This window comes from Coregonus clupeaformis, unplaced genomic scaffold, assembly GCF_020615455.1.
Source record: "Coregonus clupeaformis isolate EN_2021a unplaced genomic scaffold, ASM2061545v1 scaf0871, whole genome shotgun sequence".
Classification (NCBI taxonomy): Eukaryota; Metazoa; Chordata; class Actinopteri; order Salmoniformes; family Salmonidae; genus Coregonus; species Coregonus clupeaformis.
Genome location: NW_025534325.1, coordinates 45,294 through 57,572, shown reverse-complemented (window position 1 = coordinate 57,572; position 12,279 = coordinate 45,294). Strand labels below are relative to the sequence as shown.

Below are 12,279 nucleotides of genomic sequence, written 5' to 3'. Positions count from 1 at the left end.
CTCCCCTTCCTGTGCTTTGTGAAGATCCTGGACATCAAGGTCCTCTGAGTTGATCAAAGTCCCACCAACCAGCCTCTCAGTTTCTCCCACCTAACCGGTCTGTGGACATGTAGATCAGCCTGTCTCTTTGACCTCCAGTAGCTACTCTCTCATTAAAACTCTTAAGGAGGTTAGCCAACCACAAGGCCTTTGTCTACACAAGCATATCACCAGCAACATGACGAACCGCCATATTAATAACATCTTCTTTCCTTTCCTGTTCTCTCTACCTACACCTCCTCTCTGCGTGTCAGTGAGTTGCAGTACATCACATCCCCACTCTTCTGGAGTCTCAGTCAGACTTGTCAGAAGTGTGGGTGGAGATGGGTGCCAGTAAATGCTATAGTCCTGGTACACCAACAAAAACAACAGCTCCATCTAGGCTGCTTCCTTTCTGAAACTCAGGTGCCGGGCGGCACTGGTGTGAAATGATCCGTCAGACTATTTAAAGTGGTTTGGCTCCATTGCACTCGGCTTCAGTGAGCCACAGCAATCAGATGCTGCCGGAAACAGGGCTGGAGATAGTAACTTTCATAGCAGTTCTTTCATTACAGATGAGTAGGGCTGGCACAACCTTGTAACCGACGGTTATGGATGAATACCGTCATGAAATAAATTAACAGTCATATGCGTAGAAAGAAATATGTTTATTTTTGGGGGAATGAACAGCTGACTGAAAACGGGACGGCCTGGCATTCGTGCAGTTGAGTGTGTTTCTGCGGTAATATGGACTCCCTGTGGAACGCTTTCGATACCTTATAGTCCATGCCCGACGAATTGAGGCTGTTCGAAGGGCAAAAGGGGTGCAACTCAATAATAGGAAGGTGTTCTTAATGTTTTGTACACTCAGGCTATTCATGGATTCCATATCAGATCAGACAGACGTTGAAAAGCAGAGGTGAGAGAGAATTCTACAGAGAATTTGAGCTAAAGGCAGTGTTGTGTACTCACACATCTGTGTATCTAAATGAAACACTGCTCAACTCCAGAATCAATTGAACCACTCCAATCCTGCTGCAGGTCCCAGTAGAGATTTGTTTATCTCAGTCTCTATGTGGATGTGGGGGAGGGGGACAGAATATTATCTTTAAATCGTGCAGCAGGCTCTGAGTTAGGGTTCACCGGATGACCTGAACAAACAGACAGAGAACACAGAATACAGCAAAATATCAACATGACGTGTGTAGACCAAAGCCTGGGATCTGATCCCTGCCAATGGCAACAACAGTGTAGGCTGTGACTGTTACTTAAAAAATGCTTCTTGTGGAGGTTTCAGCAGTTCTAATAATTCCTGACGCTCACCATATCGAGCTCTTAGTCAGTCCCAGTCCCTTTCAGCACCGCGTCCCTGAGATGACAGACACATAGGACAAACATGGAGTCTATGTGCTTAACCATTGCCTTTGAGAGAAACGCTAACCAAAGACGTTATTGTGAAATACTGCACATCAGTGGGTGAAAACATGAAGAATCGGGCACAGAGAGGGAGAGGGGGATACGGAGAGAGAAAGTGAGAGAGAGTCCTTGCTGCAGGGACACCCTTAACCACCAGATATGTAATTTTGAACTTCTGAAAGTTGTTTAAAAAGGCAGAGGTGAGTGGAGGAGGGGATGATACAATGCAGAGCAGATGAAACCGAGGCCGGGGGACTGTATGGTGGGGTACACAAACAACAACAGAAGAGAGGGAGAGAGGAATCAGGCCACAGCTGATACAATATGTGTCTGGAACAGAGATGGGAACATACAAACGAATGACCAATGCATTTGTTTCAAGCCTGATGTTCATGATGTTGTTAATTCAATTGCGGCAAGATGATGAACCTCTATTAAAAAAACTCATTAACAGTGGTGTCTGCAGGGCGGCTGCGAAGGATCTGACTTCTGACAGCAAATTATGTTCTCTCATTTCAAGATAGTATATTAGAGGAATTAATGCTCCCAACGTCCCAAACGCACCTCAATGAAACATCAAAACACCCAAATGTCTGTGGGTTGATCATATTATTTCGAGCTCAGAGCTCCATAGCCACTCAGCTCACTCTTGAAAACATCCTGATTAATTGCAACCCAAACACTGGAGACGGCTTACTGCTTCCCAGCCCATCAGAGTGCAGTGTTCTCCCATGTCAAATACAGCCATTCTTCCCTCTACTTGTCACTGAATGGAATACATCTCTGTATTATTCATAGACAGAGTTTGTGTCATCCTGAGCTCTGGAGGACAATCTGTATATCTCAGTCAGAAGGGAACAGAAAGTACTAAAAGTTTCATTATGAAGAATCTGAGCAGATACGGCATTTGAATATAGAATAAAAACAAGCGACCCGTCATCTCCTCCAAAAAATTTCTGGCGCTAGCACCACATCTCAAAGTAAATTCGAACGCCTCAGCTTTCCTCAGCACTCCAGGAGTATAGAGGTGATGTGACAGGCAGGTCTTTATATAATGGAAATAGTGCTAAAAGTAATGCTAAAATAATGCTGACACCCATCTGCCTGGCGTACAGAAAGTGAAGTGAAAACTAGGTGCATTAGAGACTTCTAAATAGTCCCTAATAAATGTATAGATTCTTAAAATACATTCCTACTTCTCCAGGGGAAACAAGTAGACCTAAAAACAGACGGTTCATTCACTGCTCAGAAAACTACATTTATGACAATTATCCATGAGCAGACTCTCCAGTACCAGACTCCAGAGATTGAGAGGGTTGATAAGATGGTGGCACCATGTAAAAACCTGTGCTTGTCTCAACACGACAGGCTAATAGCAGGCCCCATTCTTTCAAAACCTCAACAAAAATCTTCTCGCTCCAACCATGGTACATGTCTCTACTTGCCAAGTGGAGTCTTATCAGCACATTATATAAAATGTGATTAAGAAGCAAACAGGCACTTGACAGTCTAGTCTGATTATACAGCCCTACTCCATGGGACAGATCTGGGTCACTGCAGATCATCAACATTGCATCTCTCACATGGTGTCTGATATCCAAGGCTGTGTTCAGGCTATAGGCTACTGGTGATAGATGAAGTTGATAAATCAGATTAGGATCTACTTGAGGTCCAATATTTCAGGCTGACCGTTTTATAATGTGACACATATCCGGCCAATGGAATTAGCCTATATATTTACTTACATAATCCTCCAATCAGATTGATCAGGGAGGTGAGAATGATAAGAATAGTTTTAATACAGTAAACGGAGCCTAAAGGCATGTTTGTCTTAACACAGTAGGAGGACAGCAGATCAACTCTACAGATCAAACCACTGCTGACTACTGTCACCTTCAAACGTCAGAATGGGTGTGTTGTGGTTAAAGACTGGTTATAGCCTACTACAAGATAGGAACATTAAACACTATGAACAATGAGAAGTGGGATTAATCTAAAAAAAACATTTCCCTCAAATATTTCTCTCCTTGCTTTGATCCCCAGCCAGCCAACTACCTCAGGTTGAGCATGGCTGATTCAAAGCCAACAGGCCGGAGATAAAATATGCAGCGGTACAGGCAGTGTGTCATTTCAAACCACACATTATTCAGAGCAGAGGAAGGTAAAGTACTGCCGTAGAGGGCTGCAGGTCCCGACAGAGATCATTGAGGCACGGTCGTCATTTCTCATACTGCAGGCGGGAGCGGGCTTTGGGATGAAAATATTTGAGTCCCACAGATTATTAGGAAACGGTCGTCTTTCTGCTGCGTATGCGTTAGCCTACGCCAACCTATTGTATTAAAAGCACCTCTGTGTCGCATTATTCACACACTGTCAGAATTCGCTGCTTCAAGTTCAGTAGCCTGCCGCTCCTCTCCTAGATGGGCGTACAAGATCAAGCACGCCTACAATATATGATCTCAATGACCGCCTATGAAAGGGCGGAGAATCACGGGGCAGTTATCTTTCCAATAAAATTAACTTAAATATGATTAGGCTATAGTTTACTACAGTGTCCGTAAATACATATAGATAATGGAAAGAAGTGGCGGGAGCTCAACCAACGTGAGTCGAAGTGCAATAAAAAAAAACATGATTTGAAAAGGAAAAGGCGCAACTAGCGAATAGCATGGCGAGTGAGCGTTACGCCTTTTCCTTTTCAATAGGTATTGATTAAGCATTTATTTGTCTCTGCCTGCAAATCGTCCCGCTCCTAAAAGGTAGGCTATATCCTATATGCAAAACCTAGCTCAAGAGAAAGTGCAAGTGTCTGCTCTCATTATTATTGCTGCTTCAAGTTCAGTAGCCATATGTGTGAGATAAGGTGCGCGTGTTGGTCTCAATTAAATAGTAGGATATAGCCTATGCATGAACGGAGAAGCACGGGGCAGTTCTCTTTCCAAGGAAATTAACTTCTTAATTAAGCTATAGTTTACTACACTACCTCAAAATAAATATTGATTATCCATTTTGGTCTCTGTCTGAAAGTGCAAGTGTCCGCTCTCTCTCCAACTCTGCTCTCTTCATACTAAGGCTATTGGCTGATATAGCCCAGTAATCCTGATAGCCTAGTATAATGAAGAATGTGATCATCTTTGGAAATGTTACCTATTTCTTAGGTTATTTTTGCGCATTTTGATATTGCCTATAGGGCGCAAAATTGATGGGACCATGGCTAGCAAGCGATCTGCGTCAAATAGCCTACGCCTAAAATAACATTGCAGGACTGCGGTTGGGTGGGAGTCGGACAGAAAACCAGCAGGAGCGGGTGGGTACAGGTATGAAAAGCAGCGGGTGGGTACAGGTATGAAAAGCAGCGGGTGGGTACAGGTATGAAAAGCAGCGGGTGGGTACAGGTATGAAAAGCTGCGGGTGGGTACAGGTATGAAAAGCAGCGGGTGGGTACAGGTATGAAAAGCTGCGGGTGGGTACAGGTATGAAAAGCAGCGGGTGGGTACAGGTATGAAAAGCTGCGGGTGGGTACAGGTATGAAAAGCTGCGGGTGGGTACAGGTATGAAAAGCTGCGGGTGCAGCCGGGAGCGGGATGAAGAAATCAATCCCGCCTAGACCTCTATACTGAGGGCCCCACCCTGTGATAAGAGTGGACTCCAAACTCACTTCACTGAACAGGCTAATCACTTCACTGAAGGATTCCCATAGGGATAACAATAACACTATGCTTAGGCAAATGTGGCGTAAGTAAAGCCTGTATGAGCATACAGTGTGTGTTGCATTCCCTCCTAATCCTCCTGTGATCCTGTTCTCTGAGCACGCTCTCAATTTCTGAAAGGGCGACCTAGCACCACATGAGCTGCATATGACCCACTCACTTCCCAGAAGATTGAGTTGTTCTGTTCACTAGTTAGGAGTCTTTCCAGTAGGCTGCTACCAGCTAGCCTATAGGCTCCTTCCCAACACTCCTAGAGAGATTCCATCCGTCAGACATGACTCTCACATGGGCCGCTGCACTCCAGCCCACACAAAATGAGCCACTTATTGATTGCATCAATGAAGTGGCTGTCTATTTATCTACAGAGTGGAACACACATTGCTGTGCATCTTTGATTCACTACAACCAATTTGTAATCCACACAGTACTCAAACAGTTCACAAGCAAGGTATAGGATAATTTCCTTCCAAATACAGAGGTGTTTGATTTCATTGGCCATGATGTGTTTACAGACACCTGTCACCTTTCCATAATCCCACTACAATGCAGCCTCCCTAATCCTCCATTGTCTGTTCGTCACAACCTCTCCTTGTGTCTGCACTGGAGGCCTGAGAAGAACTGACATTTGGGGACACAGCCTCTGACACAACACACACCTTGTTATTCCTGTTACGAACACTGACCAAACTGTCACCCTACTTCCCGCTGTGTGTGCCCGTCTGTCCCACACAGTCTCCCTGGCTGGCAGTCCCCTTTTAAAGCTGAAGTGACAGGCGGTCCATTAAAGCTGAAGTGACGGGCGGTCCACCCTCTCACAATGATTGGAGATCAGGCAGGAACATGTGACAGCCTGGTGGGGTCAGCCTCAACATCTAGCCTGACCCTCTCCTCTCATCTAATTGTGTGATGATTAGGCTACATGTGGACTGAAATGCCTCAAAACTAACTTCTCATAGTCTGCCTCTCATTCTGCTATGACTGACTCAATTGAAGCCAATGGAATCCCTTAGCATCCACCATATACATCTTCTCCCACCTGCCCCTGGTCTTCAGTCAGTCAGTCAGCCCTGTGGTTGGCCTTTCCAACCTGCCCTGTCTGCCACAGCAGACCAGGTGAAATATGTGAGGGGAGCCTGGATAGGGGAAGTAATTCTTCCTGAGCTTCCTAGGGACTCAGCACACTATTAATATCTCCCGCAGCCCGGGATGTCATGTGAGAGCGTGTGTAGAGAGAGAGTCAGGGTGGGAAGGGCTGAGAGTGTGTGAGGAAATGAGAGAGAGCAAGTAAGAGAGGGAGAGTGTAAGGCAGAGAGAGACAAGGCGTTAAGGAGACAGGGAGTGTGAGAAAAAGAGATTGAGAGTGTGAGAGATATAGAGGGAGAGAGAAAGAGGAAGGAGAGCACCTGTGTATCAACCCAGCAGCAGCAGCACTCCAGAGATGAGCAGAGGTTAAATGTACTGCCACTTCCTCTGCTTGTTATTCACCATGGCACGCCCATTACTGCCTCTGGCCTCTCCACTCATTTTAACATTTACATTTTAGTCATTTAGCAGACGCTTTCATCCAGAGCGATTTACAGGGTTAAGTGCCTTGCTCAAGGACACATCGGCAGATGTTTTCACCTAGCTGGCCCGGGGATTTGAACCAGCGACATTTCAATTACTGGCCCAACGCTCCTAGCCACTAGGCTACCTGCCGAAAGGCCTTGATATGGGGCTGAAACATTAGACCTAGATCCTGTCCTACATAAAGCGTTCTGCTGGCATATCATTGTCATCAATGCTACTAGGAATGTGCTTACTGAAATCAGTTAGGAATGCCCATGCAGGGTCATTGCATCTCTAAAGGTTTTCTTGGTAACACAAAACGCACAGGGTTACAAAACGCACAGGGTTACCCAGTGCACTAGGATGAGAGGGGTTGATAAGGTTATCTGGTGGGACAGTGTGTGTGTGTGTGTGTGTGTGTGTGTGTGTAAGTACGCTTCCAATGTCAGTGGAGAGAGAGGGAAGCTGTGCTAGTCAACTGGGTAATGTTCATTAGGGCACACTGTAGCAAAACGTTTTGCAATGAAAAAGAAAACCCTGGTAGACCCAAAAAGGGATTTAATAACGGGTCAGTCTATATTGTGCTCATAAACCAACTGTTGTCTTTTACTACCTGTACTACAGAATACAGCTGAACCAACTTGAGGGAGTGGATATCTATCTAGCAGATTAAATTGAACTATTTTCTAATTGCAAGTCACGAATGGTTTCCGTGCACATAGCTCAAAGGGTACTTTGGGGAGAGAGAAAAAATCTCTGGGGTCGAATACGAAGGGTGAAATGTATCTAGTTTGGGCGGATTTAAAAAGATTTGTCATTCAGTAACATTCACAGCAGTCAGTAATTAAACACCCACAACCCAAAACCCCAGGGACAATAAACACACCAAAAACTAAACCCAAATCAAACCATAGTCCATTTGTCATAGGAGTGTAAGATAACTGTCTGTCACACTACTCTCGCCTCGGCAGCGTCTCATTACTTCGAAGTTGCTTCCTCCCCAATGAGAAAAACTTGACTGGTAGACTTTCACCCACTTATTCCATAATTTCAGACAAGGAAGCAACTTTGTAGGACTGAGACGCACCCTTCTCCATCACCTCTCCCTAATCAAATCCAAATGCCTAGAACATCATAAACAAAACAGGTAAATAAAACATATGCATAAATACTGTATAATTTTCTCTTTGCCCTTTCAGTTGCTCCTACTGAGCTGTAGTAGAGGGGTCCAGCCAGCAGAGGGGCCTGGTCTGTGGTGTGTATTATTGTGTGGGCCTAAAGGCCTTCGTTGAAGAAGACGTTAGTAGTGTCAGGACTGCTCTGTTGTATCCTCTCCTGAAGATCTGGCTCCAAGCTGCTCACAGCCTGTGGGACCAAGGCACAGCACAGAGGAGTGGCAAACACCTGGCACGACCCACCAGTCCCACCTGTACTGGGGCGTTTAGGACTGGAAACCGCTTCATGAAGGCTTTCTTCTCCAGGGCGTTCATTATCACAAGGGGGATAGCCATAGCTGGCACAGCCATGCCGATCCTGGGACTCGACCCCCTGGATGATGCCTGACTTGGCAGGGGTGACTGACACTCCTAACCGGTTCCCATTCTCATCAGTCACTGGGATGCTGTATTTCAGCTCCATCTGCCTCACGAAGGGGATGTCGATACAGTTGGCAGCCACTACAGCAAAGAAGGGGACGAACCGGCTCATTACGGCTGGAAGGCGATTGGCTAGAGACTTGAGTCCCAGGGCTGAGACTACGGCTCCTGTGGTTGTACTGACCTACGCTGCAGCCAGCTGATTATTAATGGGCACTATAACAATCAATATGGCCTCATCATTTCAGCCATTTCCTCCTCATAATTAGACAGAACTTTTTGCCAGGCATCGATCACGGGGTGGGCCTGGTCACGGCCACAGTTCTTCACAAGGATGAACACGGCAAGCTGGAGAAGCTATCTTCAGTATTACTGTAGAGAGGGTTTCACAGGGAAGCCTTACCTGAACAGCAGTAAGAATTTAAACAACTATGATGATAGTTGTCAGTGCAATTTGATGACTCAGTTCACTCAAAGATAAAACCTGGTGCGAAACTTTATAAAAAAACTATTCAATTCACAAAACCATGAACATCTCTACATGGTGCAGGATAGTAGCATGAGCTCCACCCCCACCACCTCTGTCTCCCTCCACGCCATCATTCCCATGCCTCCCAGCTCTCACGAATCACTGACCTTTAGACAAACTGCACTGATAAAGAGCAGACACAATTACACTGTTCAGATTTATCCGTTTGAACTTGGTGTCATCGGTGGAGCAGAGGCAGAGGGCATGTCATCCCTCAACAGCGTCAGTGGGGTGGGATCAGACACCCATAAACCCTAGGAGCGGGTGATCAAAACAGGGATAAGTGCTGGGCCGCTGGGTACCAGAGACCCACACCACCACCACACGGCCAGCCTGCCTGCCTGCCCTCAGCTGCTGCCAGCTGGGATAACCTCAGACCGCAGCTCTGCGAGAGGAAGGCTCTCGGACTGCTGCAACACTAATCTAATGTAGCAGTGACAATCCTCCAGGATTTCAGGAGACTGTCAGAGAGGTCTCACAGGGCCCATGGCTGTCTGCACCCTGCAGCCTCCCAGGGATGTGTGAGAGAGGGTGGAAGGGAGAGAGAGAGTGTGTAGAGGGCGTAGTGTAGATATGTAGAAGAGAGGGAGGACATATAAAGAGAGAGAGACATTCATTTGACCCACAATAATAATATCTCCACCCCAGTGAAAGTGAGGATCTGAGTTGTGAAAGCTGGTCTTAACCTCGTGGTGACACATATGGTGGACTTTTCTGCACCAGTATGTGAAGCCATTTCCCATCTCAATGTTCAGCAGAGCTAGTTTTACAGGTAGTCAAGGAGGCACTACAAAGCCTGTCTTGTAGAAACATTTGAGCAACATCTTCACTAACAACTGTCACAAACAGATGGATGTCATCTAACTTCAGCAAATTTGTCTTTGATAAATGTCATTATAGATGCTGTGGGTGGATTGCATGTAGAGCAACACCGGATAATGAAAGTGCTTATTTACAAAGGCTTGCCAAATTTGTGCTTTTTCAAACTCTCAAAAGTATAGGCTGACAATTTTGTTGATTAAAGAATAAAAACATTAGCTTGTGATTTATCCTCTTAAAAATAATATTGCTTACATTTACAAACAGCAGGGCTTGACATAAAAAAATTTAAGCCACGTGTCCTTCGGACAAGTAGGACTGATTTTTTACTTAGAAAACTTCAAATATGGTCTGTAACACAATTTTTACATAATTGAATGATGCAAGGAACCAATTTTTAAAATAAAATACATTATTATCATTATTATTACCATAGAGAATCAGACAAAAATGTAATGTAGCTAGGCTACACTCTGCCTATTGGCTTCTTTACATATTCAAGCCAGTCTCAAAATACAACACTGCCCCTTTAAGGCTCTCCTGGAGGATAGTTGGCCGCATGCTTCGGTTTGGTTGGCGGCTAGGCGAACCGAACAAGTGTACTCGCATATAACCTTAAAAGACCTTCTCTAGAAAAACTTGAAAAAGGTGGCAATAGTACTGTTTGTCCATCTTGAGACGCCATAGCCAGTATACACTTCCACAAAATAGTCAGACTTAATCTAAGATAACTCAAGAAATCCTTTTACGTTTAAAATGTTTGGTGCAGTATTTCTTAAGTGAAGAATGTGCATGAAAACGAGTTGTCTATCGTTGAATGACAACAAACACTTAATTGAAGAATCCCTACTGTTGACCAATCACTGACAAAGGGGCGTAGACTTCGGCTTCCGAACTTCGCCTCGTCTTGAGATTTGTGTGTGCATGAACAGCCGGGAAAAAAACCTAGCCGAAGGCCAAAATGAACAAAAACGTCATAATATATTCATGAACTGTTCCGGATGGGAAGAATTCGGATGCCTTTAGTAGCCTATAAAATATTGCAACATTACAATTACAATGAAATACTTTGTCTTTATAAAATCATTCAATGAATCAGCGATCAAACGGCTAAGGTAGGCTACTTCAAAGCAAGGTAACTAACTAAGGCATGTTTATCCATAACCTTGAAAGGCTAAATTATTCAGGTTTCAGGGGAGAGCTATTGACAGCATGTGAGTTATTTGTCAATTAGACTAAGCTCTCCCACTGTGTCAGATTGTATGTAGCGTTGGTTTATTAACGCACCCCGTTCATCAATTGTGTGTCGGCTATTTGTGGGAGTGCCGCTGAAAAGTTTTTTTAGGACATCGGAAATGACATTAATACATGCTAATAGCTAAATAGTTAACTACCGTGGTCCTCTGTAGCTCAGCTGGTAGAGCACGGCGCTTGTAACGCCAAGGTAGTGGGTTCGATCCCCGGGACCACCCATACACAAAAATGTATGCACGCATGACTGTAAGTCGCTTTGGATAAAAGCGTCTGCTAAATGGCATATTAAAAAATTAAAATTAAATTAAATTAATTAAATTAAAAAGATAACTAGCCAGGCAACACAATATGTTATGCATTGGCTATCTAGTTATCTGTTGTCTATCCTTATTATAGGCTACTTGCAGCTGCAATGTCTCTCTCTCGCTCCTCGGGCCCACACGCATGTGATACACACATTACTTTTCCAGGATTTTCATGACCATACAAACCCTGTTTATGACCAAAAATTAGCTATAATTGGGCAAATAACTCACAAACTAGCAAGGAATATCAACAAATGTGCACACGAGGCTACACGCTTTGATCTCAAAAGGTGATTGAGAAAGACTGCTTGTGCCTGTCAATGCAATTCAATTCTACTCCTATGCGCTCTGCAGAAATTGGGAGAACAGTGCGCAAAACATCGCATCCAGAGGACACTGATCCAATTCTGCTCGGAGTAATTGTTTAATATTGTGATTTGTGTGTGATTGTTTTTACTTGTCAAGCGTTAATGTCGAGCCCTTAACAGACTCATTTTAACTGTTTGACTTTGTGTTAATATGTTTACATTTAAGTGCCACTTTGAGTCTTCCCATCAAATTGTTATCATACCAACACAGAACTTCACTGACACTGCCAAAAACGACTAAATGGTTGACAGGGGGTTTCGACCTAGAAACTAAACATCTAGAAAATAAATAAACAAAATGACTGAATACAGAATAACAGATCTTCCTTCCTGCTGCTGGTTCTCAGGACAGGTTCTGAACAACTTCCTGATTAGTCATGAAGTAAACAAGGCGCTGGGAGACAGTGAGAGGAGCAGTACTGAGTACCACTAGCTGGGCACTGGAGGTCCACCTGAGAGAGATAAATGCTTGTCCTTGATCAAGCACCAAGCTCTCCTCACTGAGCAACAGCCTGACCTCGCAGAGGGCTCATGGGAGCCATAGAGCATTGTGGGTAGCTGTGGCTGGGGCCGGCGCAGTGCTGCGTTCCATCTCTGCCATGCCCTGTCTAGAGGTTGCTCTGACATCATTAGTGCTCCATGAAACATTCATCCAAGGGCAGAGAAACTGGTTCCTGTGTACCACGGAACAGCCAAGGCTATGAAAAACACACACCG

At 44.7% G+C, this 12,279-nt stretch overlaps 1 protein-coding gene and 1 pseudogene across 1 annotated transcript in view; both read right to left on the bottom strand.

Annotated features, from left to right (window-relative positions):
* The window catches only part of LOC123485820 (disintegrin and metalloproteinase domain-containing protein 10-like), an 80,929-nt gene that overhangs the window by 42,557 nt on the left and 26,093 nt on the right, over positions 1–12,279 (bottom strand). The window lies entirely within an intron of this gene.
* LOC123485818 lies at positions 7,968–12,189 on the bottom strand (annotated as a pseudogene).